A 9,700-nucleotide genomic window follows, 5' to 3' on the forward strand; every position below is an offset into this window, starting at 1 on the left:
CCCAGGACCTTTAGTCCATCTTCATAAACTCAATAGCACAACACATGTGACAAAGTTTTAGACGCTCTTTTTTTGAATTAACCCGAGGGATCTTTAGTCCCAGGTGAGACCTTAGTTCGGGTTGGTAACACCAACCGGGACTAAAGGTCTTCTATCTAATTCTAATGGGGACTAATGTGTTGAACCAAAAGTCCCCTTTCTACTAGTCATAATGAAAATACACAAATGAATCATGTTTTCAATGTATAGTTTCTTCAAAATATATTTTTATCCAATTATATGCCTTGTATGATATCACTCACCTATCACATCTCTTATCTTGGTTCCTGCGCAAACATTAGTTTCTTGTACAAGAAACCATTTCTCTCTCTTTATAGTGCCAAATAACCATTTTGCCTGGTTTGCACCCTAATTATTAATTCATCCTGCAATTTCTGGGTTGGGAGTGTCCTAAGTAACAAGCTACGTTATAGCCAATCCAGCGCTGAAACCAATCCTTGCTCTTCATCTTAATTTCCCAATGCATCCCATTCTCATGAGAAACATAGCCAGTGACAATTTGTATTATATTCATCGTCGCTCTAGCTAGACCCCCTGGTCACTTTCTAATCAATCATAGTATTAGGGAAAAATACCACAACAGACTGATGCTGTTATCAATCAATAAGATAGTAAGTAGTTAGCAATATAATGGGAGAGTTCAAGATTAAAAGACAAAGCTCAAACACAATGTTGGGAGAAGAGACGAGAGTTTGTGGAGAGGGAGCGGGGACCCTGCTCTTTGTTGCAAAATCAGCCCCTTCTTGTGCCCTGTCTAAATGCTCAGTATAAAGGAGATGGGGTAGAGAAAATTACTTCCTTGCCCACCGAGCGTCTTGATACGATGGGTAAGTATTTTAGACTTTTGGGCTTTTATTAATACATACACTAGTACTATGATTGCTCTATAGTATATAAATGTATAATGGCAGCTGCTCGAAAGCAGCAACCCGAACCCTTGTAAATTTGTAACTTGGGGTGAAGGTGAAAGAGAAGCCATAAAAAAGTTTTGCTGCCAGGAACTGAGCCTCAATTGTAGGCCTAGCTAGTGCTCAAGGTGAGGGATAGTGGATCTCTCAAAAAAAGGTGAGGGATAGTGGGGACATCAAACTTTGGTGAACTGATCAGGAGACACACGACAAAGGAAGGATCGAAGAGTCATGGAATCAAACTAATCATTTTTGTTACTTAAAGCAAATTGTTAATAAAGAAAATTTCAAGGAATAATATTAATTACATAGTGTCATTTTGGTGAAGCTAATGCCCAAAGTGGCAAACTGTAGAAGCTATCTGTTAGGAGGATGAAAATATCAATTTTCTGCAAATTCATATGTACCTAAATGCTCCATGGAAGTTTATGTAACGGACCTGGACAATACACTTCTGCCGGTGCTGCTATCAATGCTAGTAAGTTGCATTGTAACAGATCGTTGATCGACCAATTGAAGGCTCGCTAGCTCAGCACATCCGGAGCCGATGGAGGAGAACAGCATGATGTGATCTTTTCGATTCCACACCTTTTTTATATGGCATTTAGTTTATACATCCTACAAAAACCAAAATGATTGTTTCTTCTTTGTAGTTTACCATCTGGAAAAACTTTTTTTCCCCTCTCGATCTGGTGATGAATTTACTGAAGTGGCATTTTTTCAGGTAGAACTTTCAGGGTGCAGCTACATTTTCTGCAGTCCCAGAGTCCATATAGCAAGATACCTGTCTGAATCACTGAAATAGACAAAGATCTAGCTAGAGCATGCACTGGCAGCGAGGGAGGTTCGCTGGTTACCTGCGAGGTAGTCATCCAAATCTGACTAGAAGCTAATAAGCGCTCAAACCAAATGCCTGCGAATGGGATTCCTTCCTACGCTATCAAGTTGTTAGTTTCAGATAGGCTTGTGGTGTGTACGAGTAAGCATATGACAAGGCTCAAGTCCCTGCTCCTCTCCGTTGCATGCATGCTCAACAGAACCCAAGCATTCCAGGAGACAACAGATCGAACCCAAGTACTCCTCGAGACAACCCCTGATGCATCCTATCCTCATTAGAATCTCTCTCTAAGGGTCGCCACTGAACTACTAGAATGCAACTCAGCGCACTCATTTGAGGTAACTGGTGCACACAAAGGCCTGACGACTTTGGGTATGTGAACAGATTTGTGGAGGAGCCCTATGAGATCTGGCAGGAGTGAAACATAATTTGAGGTTCATAGCTCGGACTAGAAGCTGTAGTGTCTCTTATAGCTAGGATAAAAACGGTACATATATTTTCCGACCGTATTCGAGACTGAATTCGTTTAGAGGAGTTCAGTCTGTCTGCATCCGAGTTCGAATATTCAATATCCGATACTGTATTCGTATCCAAATATTTAAATTGTATATTTATGATGTCGATATCTAATCGTATCTTATCGGTTGACATTATTCATATTCGAATTCGAATCCGACCAGAAATATGAAAACAAATATGATATTGGTTCGTCCGTATCCAATCCGTTTTTATCCCTACTTATAGCCCAAAAAGGAGAAAGGTGCAACACTACATGAGTTCAGTGGTAGTCATCTTGGAAGGGACATTGATTACAGAGAGAGAACGACTGGAGTACTCTTCTTCATGAGGCATCAATGCAAAAAGGTGGTGGCGTTATCAGTTTGTGACTTTTTGAGAACGAGTACATTGCTGTTGCTACCTATGGTGAATTTTTTTATTTCTAACCCTTTTTTAAAATTAATTTTGTTTTTGACACTAAATAATTTTAAATTTTAAAATTAACCCTTTTGCCGCGCCACCATAGATGACACAATATTTTAATACTACCGCGCCATGTATGGTGGCGCGGTAGAGTGCTGACATGGCTAGAGAGACGTAGCTGAGCTGCTGACGTGGCTAGCGCTGCCGCGCCGCAGATCATGTTGCCGTAGTGCCACGTCTCAGCCTATGGCGTGTCGACGATGGAGGCAGCCTTTCCTTTCCCCCTCTCTCCATCCGACTATAGTAGGGCTTTACTTTTTTTAATTTGCAAAAAGAAAAGGTTTTAGATACTCTACTGTATTTATAACTATAGTAATTAATATCCTATCGTAAAATAATTAGGTTTAAAAAATTCATCCTGTAAAATATATAAAAACTATATCATTAATTATTTTTTATTTATATTGAATGTTTTATAAATATATTAAAACATTCAATAAAATAGGATAAACAAATTTTGGACGGAAACTAAACATCGCCGGGCTGCAGGACGTTCACAGTGCTGCTGGTGGAACCAGATCGTCTGCAGTTGACGAATACAACTTGTCTCTACAGTTGCTCATCCAAGCCGTTGATACTAGATCCAAGGGTGAGCTTCTGGAAACTAATTGAATAGGCCTCCAACCGGTCCATGTGATCCCGTCCTAAGGCCTTGTGTAGCTTCTAAATTTTTTTGTTTTGGGTTACTGTAGCACTTTGTTTTTATTTAGCAATTGTTGTCTAATTATAGACTAGCAATTGTTGTCTAATTATAGACTAACTAGGTTTAAAGATTTATCTTGCGATTTACAGATAGACTGTGCAATTAGTGTTTATTTTTGTCTATATTTAATACTCTATATATTTGCCGCAAGATTCGATGTGACGGAGAATCTTGAAATTTTTTTGTTTTTGGAGTGAACTGAACAAGGCCTGAATGATTCTCCTTGCTACTCGTCCGCCTCCGTCGTCGCTCGTTCTCCAGGCCACGCGGCTCCTACGACGGGCATATCTGTTTGGTCCTTGTTGTATCGAATGTTTGATATATGCATTGAGTACTAAATATAGATTATTTATGAAAATAAAAACACAGCTAGAAAGTAATTTATGAGAAAAATCTTTTAAGCCTAATTAGTCTATGTTTGAACAATAATTTTCAAATAAGACAAAAATACTATAGTACCTGCTAACTTTACCAACCTTAATCAAACACCCCCTTCAAACTATTGTACAATCATAGATTAACTAGACTAAAAGAATTCGTGTCGTAAATTATAGACAAATTATGCAATTAATTTCTATTTTCTTTTATATTTAATACTCTACGTATATGTTTAAAAATTTGATGTGATAGAAAATCTTAAAAAGTTTTTGGTTTTTGATCCGATATCAGCGTCCACCATTTCCACTCTGACCCAAAAACATAGTGAAGTCCTTTCCGAGTAGTCGTGCCAAAACCAAAATACCGCTGCTCTATTTTTTATTTTTTTTAGGAAAATACCGCTGCTCTATTGTACGTGAAGGTATGTGCTCGCATTGGGCCCAACCCCAGCTAGCTGAGGGTGGCAGCGCAAATGCTGTAGTCATCGTTAGATACGAATGGACGGTCAGATGTTCAACGACTGTAGAGAGAAGTCGTGTGGCAAACTGCAGAGGATCTCATTCCGCTGCTGGTGAAGTCAGGGTGCAACACAACAGTGACAAGGCGAGCTGCTGTAGCCTGACGCGATGTGATCTCAGGGCGCTGTGCTAGTAGCTAGCGGCCTTGTTTGCTTTCCAAAAAATTTTAAAAAAAAAATTAAATTTTTCATCATATTAAATCTTACGACATATCTAAATAACATTAAATATATGTAAAAGTAATAACTATTATACAGTTTGCTTATATTTTACGAAATAAAATCTTTTAAACCTAATTAATATATAATGAAACAATATTTGTCAAATATAAATAAATTTTTTTAAAAACGTCTATTTTTCTTAAAAAATAGGCTCTACTCTATATTTTTTTCAACGTCCTGCAGCTTGGCGATGTTTAGTTTCCATTCAATTTTTTTATCTTATCTCATTGAATGTTTTGACATATTTATAAAATATTAGATATAGATAAAAGATAATTAATTATATAGTTTTTATATATTTTACAGGATGAATTTTTTAAACCTAGTTAGTCTATGATTAAATACTAATTGTTATAGTTATAAATATGATAGAGTATTCAAAATCTTTTCTTTTAGCGAACTCAACAAGATCTGATAAAAAAAATAACACGCTACTATAGTACGATGAAGAGAGAGAGAGAGGGGGGGGAAGGACAAGCTGCGTCCATCGTTGACGCTTCATGGGCTGAGAGGCGACACTGCCGCGCCATGATCTGCGGCGCGACAGCGCTAACCACGTCAGCAGGTCAGCTAGGTCTCTCTAGCCACGTCAGCACTCTGCCGCGCCACCATGCACGACACGGTAATATTGAAATGCCGCGCTATGTATGGTGGCACGGGCAAAAGAGTTAGTTTTAAAAATTAAAATTTTTCAGTGTAAAAAACGAAAATAGTTTTAAAAAGGGTTAGAAATAAAAAAAATGGTTGCTGGCTGACATTTTCCAGAACGGAGCTGAGCCAGTGCTACGGGTGGACAATGACAAGTCCGCTACTTCATTGATAAAAAATCCAGTACATCATGACTATAGTAAACACATAGACACAAGGTCATCCGGGATTACGCCCATATGATGGCAAAACCGAAGTGAAGTTGATTCGGACTTACTAGCAGTTGAGAGATATCTTTACAAAACCTCTCTGCAAGGTCATGTTCCAGGAGCTTTTCAACAAGATCAGCCTTCAACAAGACCATACAGAAAATATTAACAACAATAAAATTGGAGCTTAAATAAATAAATAAAGAAAAAAGAGACGTTTCTGTTTGTCACGATTGAAGAATCCAACTTCCAATCATCAAAAACATATCTACTACCCCTTGTATCCTGACTCTCTCTATTCTTTCTGTTCGTCACGTTTCTCAACAATATTTGACGATGTTCTAGTAGATAAATGTTTTATAGATGTTAAAAAATGATCTTCACAGCCGGTTAGCAAAGCTGTTACTATACCATGGATCATATAAATAAGTTATTTTATAAGACAGTTATGTCCATATATACATTGAAGGACAACTTTTTTAGACGACTGTCCTTAAAAATTGAATTTTAAGGCCAGCTGACTTAAGTCAACCAACTTTAAAATAATTTTTAGACTTTTTAAAAAGTCACTTAGAAGTTGTAAAAATAAGAATTTTTTAATGTGGCCGGAAGCCCAAAGAACGACACGGCTCATAAGATTTAGTTTTGGCTAGTTCTAAACATGTGAAAGGACGAAGAATCAAACTCACAAGTTCTTCCTCGGGCATTAATTTTATCCCCTACCACTGCACAACTCTCGCCAGTTCACTTAAGCTTATCTGTTAAATCTGCCAACCATTCAGTAGTGTTTTTCTCTCACAATAAATCAGCAAACAGTACTTTCAGCCATAACTTTTCTACCATGCGAGCAGGAAAATTCAAAAAATTGAAAATATAAGAACTTAATATATATGCCAACAAGTGTTCATCTAGTGTGTTCGGGCTTGCGCTAACCTGTGTTTTAGCTTTTCCGATGATTCCTTGGCTCTTTTCATGGGGTGCTTCGAACGGAGTATTTTTTATCCTAGGCGGTCATTTTTGGTTAACACAGGTGGGCAAAGCGCCTGCCTCTGCCAAAAGGCTTGCATTATGTGGCTTTATGGAGGCAGACATAATGTCCTTCTGTGAAACTCAAAGTTTATGTAGGCGGATATAACGGATGCCTACGAAAATCAATCAGAAAAGAACGAACAAAAAAGAATCCGGATGGTGAGCCGAGCATACCAGCTTGAGCCTACCGACGCGGGGTCACCCCATGAGTGCCCCATCGCCGGATAGGCCTGCGCTGGAGCCAGGTGCCACTAAGGAAGAGTGGGTGCTGCTCCTGTCAGGTTGCCAGGATCTGCCTCGCCGCGACCTAGAGGACCTTGAGCTCGCCGGATCTGAAGGAGAAGAGCGTGGCCACCGCTCAGAGGGCGTGCGCTGCTGCTACCTGGAGGGTGGGGGAGGGGTGCTGCTGCTAGAGGCTCATGGAGCGGTGCCACCGCCGTTGCTCGGGTGGGAGAGGAGAGCCACTGCCACTGCTCGGGTCTGCCGCTGCAGGTGGGGAGGTGCGAGGGAGACAGAGTGGAGGGAGGGAGGCAGACAAGGCCGCATGGCTTTCCAGCCGACTGCACAATGGGGAGAGAGAAGTGAGAGATGAAAACCCTAAGTGCTGGGTTTATACGTGACTATGGTAATGTGCTGGCCGGGCTCTAGGTCTTTTAACTAGACGGGCCTCTTAAGAGGTCTGGCTCTAAAAATGGATCTATTTTTGGAGGCGGATCTTTTCTGTAAATTGATTTTATGAGACAGACAATTTTGACTGCCCCCATAAATAAAATATCTGCCTTCGTAAATGCATTTTGCAATACAGTTAATTATGATCGCCTCTGTAAATGAAAGTGCCCACCTCCGAAAATCCTCAAGCATTTTACGATACGGTTGGATTTTATGTCCACCTCTGTTAATCTTTAGGCAGTGTGTCGCAAAATTATTTTTGTAGTAGTGGAGCTTCCAGGAGGCATAGTGGCGCTAAAGCTAGTGTTAAGGAAGCCATGGTGCTTGTGTTTGGTGTGATTTTTATATAGCAGTTTTTACATGTTGCACTAGTATATATATTTTTTTGAGATTACACAGAACAATGCAGACATGCCACCACATCTGTTATATGCTTTAAGATTTGCACTGACAAGTTTTATTCCCCCTTGATTGCTAGTGACTACGCCAATCTACAAAGAACTCGACTGATGGAGATTCAAGTGTTAGCACAACCTGGGAGAAGAGTTGCAGTCTTACTCTCACTGGCCTAGAAAATTCAGTCCATTATGATTGCAGACTCGACAAGGTACTGTGAGTGGTTGTAGACTATGCCCTGCCCGAGGAGCTTGGTTAAGTGAAAACACTAAGGCCTTGTTTGGATGTTGTCGGATTCATCTCAATCCACATGTGTCGGAGTGGATTGGGGTGGAATTTAGTTCAAGTTCCACTCCAATCCACACCAATACATGTGGATTGATGTGAATCCGACTACATCCAAACAAGACCTAAATGTGTGATCATCGGCTAGTTAGCTGGGTGCTTTCGGTTGATACACGTGTGCATTGGAGGCTGCTTTCGGTTGAGTTGTCACCGCGATACAGTACGTGCTCGAGCTGCTAAAACTCCTGATGCATCTCATCCCCGTTAGAATCATCTCTAAGCTAAGGGCTGCCACTAATCTCCGAGAACCGTACTAGTCAGCAAATCAGCATGCTCAGCAGTGATCTCACCTACCCTATTTCAGTCGGGCCCATTCCATATTCGAGGAGGCGTGGATTTTCTTCTTTTTTGAGATCTATGAATTTATTTTCTCTTTTCTAATGGATAATAAGACCCACCAGGGCTACATTGGCAGCACATATATGTAAGTAACTCTGAGTCAGCCACTGTGGTTGACGAAGTTTATATAACGGCAGTCCAAATGCATGCAGTGATGGACATTGTCTTCATGATAATAACTGAACAACGGCCTTCCAAGTGGGGCGAGGTACTCCTCAAGCAGTGCCACCGGCTGCTCTGGTTTCACCTGCATCTAGGGTAACATTCGACGACATTCACAGTGGAAACTTGACGATGAGCGAGGTCAATGCCCTTGACGCGCTGTTCCCAACGTTCAACGGGCGTCGCTAGGAGCTCTTTGCGGAAGGCTCGTAGGATGTTGCCGTGTTCGCATATTTGGTTATTCCATTTATATATGTAATATCGAACCAGAATGCAGTCTGCTAGATCGGTTCACGTGTTGGACCGCCTAACATGCTTGATGCGCGTCATTTGTACGGAAAACTCTTCTTCTCAATGCAATGAAATGCAAATCTTTTGCGTATTCGAGATAATAATTAGTATGTGTATGCAAAATACTAATGTGGCAAGAGAGTAAGGCCTCCTTTGAAATGGAGGATTTTTATAGGAAAATTATAGAGTTGAACAATCCAAAGGTTTTGTACTTTGGATATCTTTTTAAACACCAGATCGCTCACACACTAAATATAGTCTAACACTCTAGTTAGAACAAGAACAAACATCAGAAGAAAAAAGATCGATGCTGCGGATTTCTGGTCCATGTATAAGTGTTGTTCCTCTTTTTAATAATAAATAAATAGATATACTGTTATGCTTTTTTTTTCATTGAGAACATAATAACACATTGTCCCGCTATTACAGAGCATCTCCAAGAGTTTCCAAAATCCACTCAAGTTTAACAATGTGTTTTGAACCAAGCAGTACACCACAACACCAGAATTGACACCAGATGATCTGACGCCAAAAGCGGCTATAGCATCAGACGATTTGACGCTAAAAATATATAGTGTCAGTTGACGCTAAAAACATATAGCGTCAGACTAGACTTTTAGTGTCAGACAGTTTAATGCTGTGAAAATGTTTAGCGTCGGATAGTCCATTGGTAATGTTTAGCGTCAGACACTCTTAGGCAGAACATATAGTGTCAGATCATCCAATGATCAATGTATTTATAGTGTCAGATTGTTCAACAGGACAATTTAAATATAAAAAAATTCTATTAGAAAACATTTAGCACAGATCAAACCCACATTCAAGCTTAATGTCTATCACATAAATATATAGAAGCACATACATCACATGAAGGTCAATAGAATTACGATACAATCGTGTCTTGCACACTACATCATCCAACAAAGTCTAGGCATACAACCTTGTCTTACACATTACATTATCCAACATAGTCACGCCTACCAAAAGCTTACATGAATGCACACT

The sequence above is a fragment of the Sorghum bicolor genome, chromosome 2, assembly GCF_000003195.3.
Source record: "Sorghum bicolor cultivar BTx623 chromosome 2, Sorghum_bicolor_NCBIv3, whole genome shotgun sequence".
Taxonomy (NCBI): Eukaryota; Viridiplantae; Streptophyta; class Magnoliopsida; order Poales; family Poaceae; genus Sorghum; species Sorghum bicolor.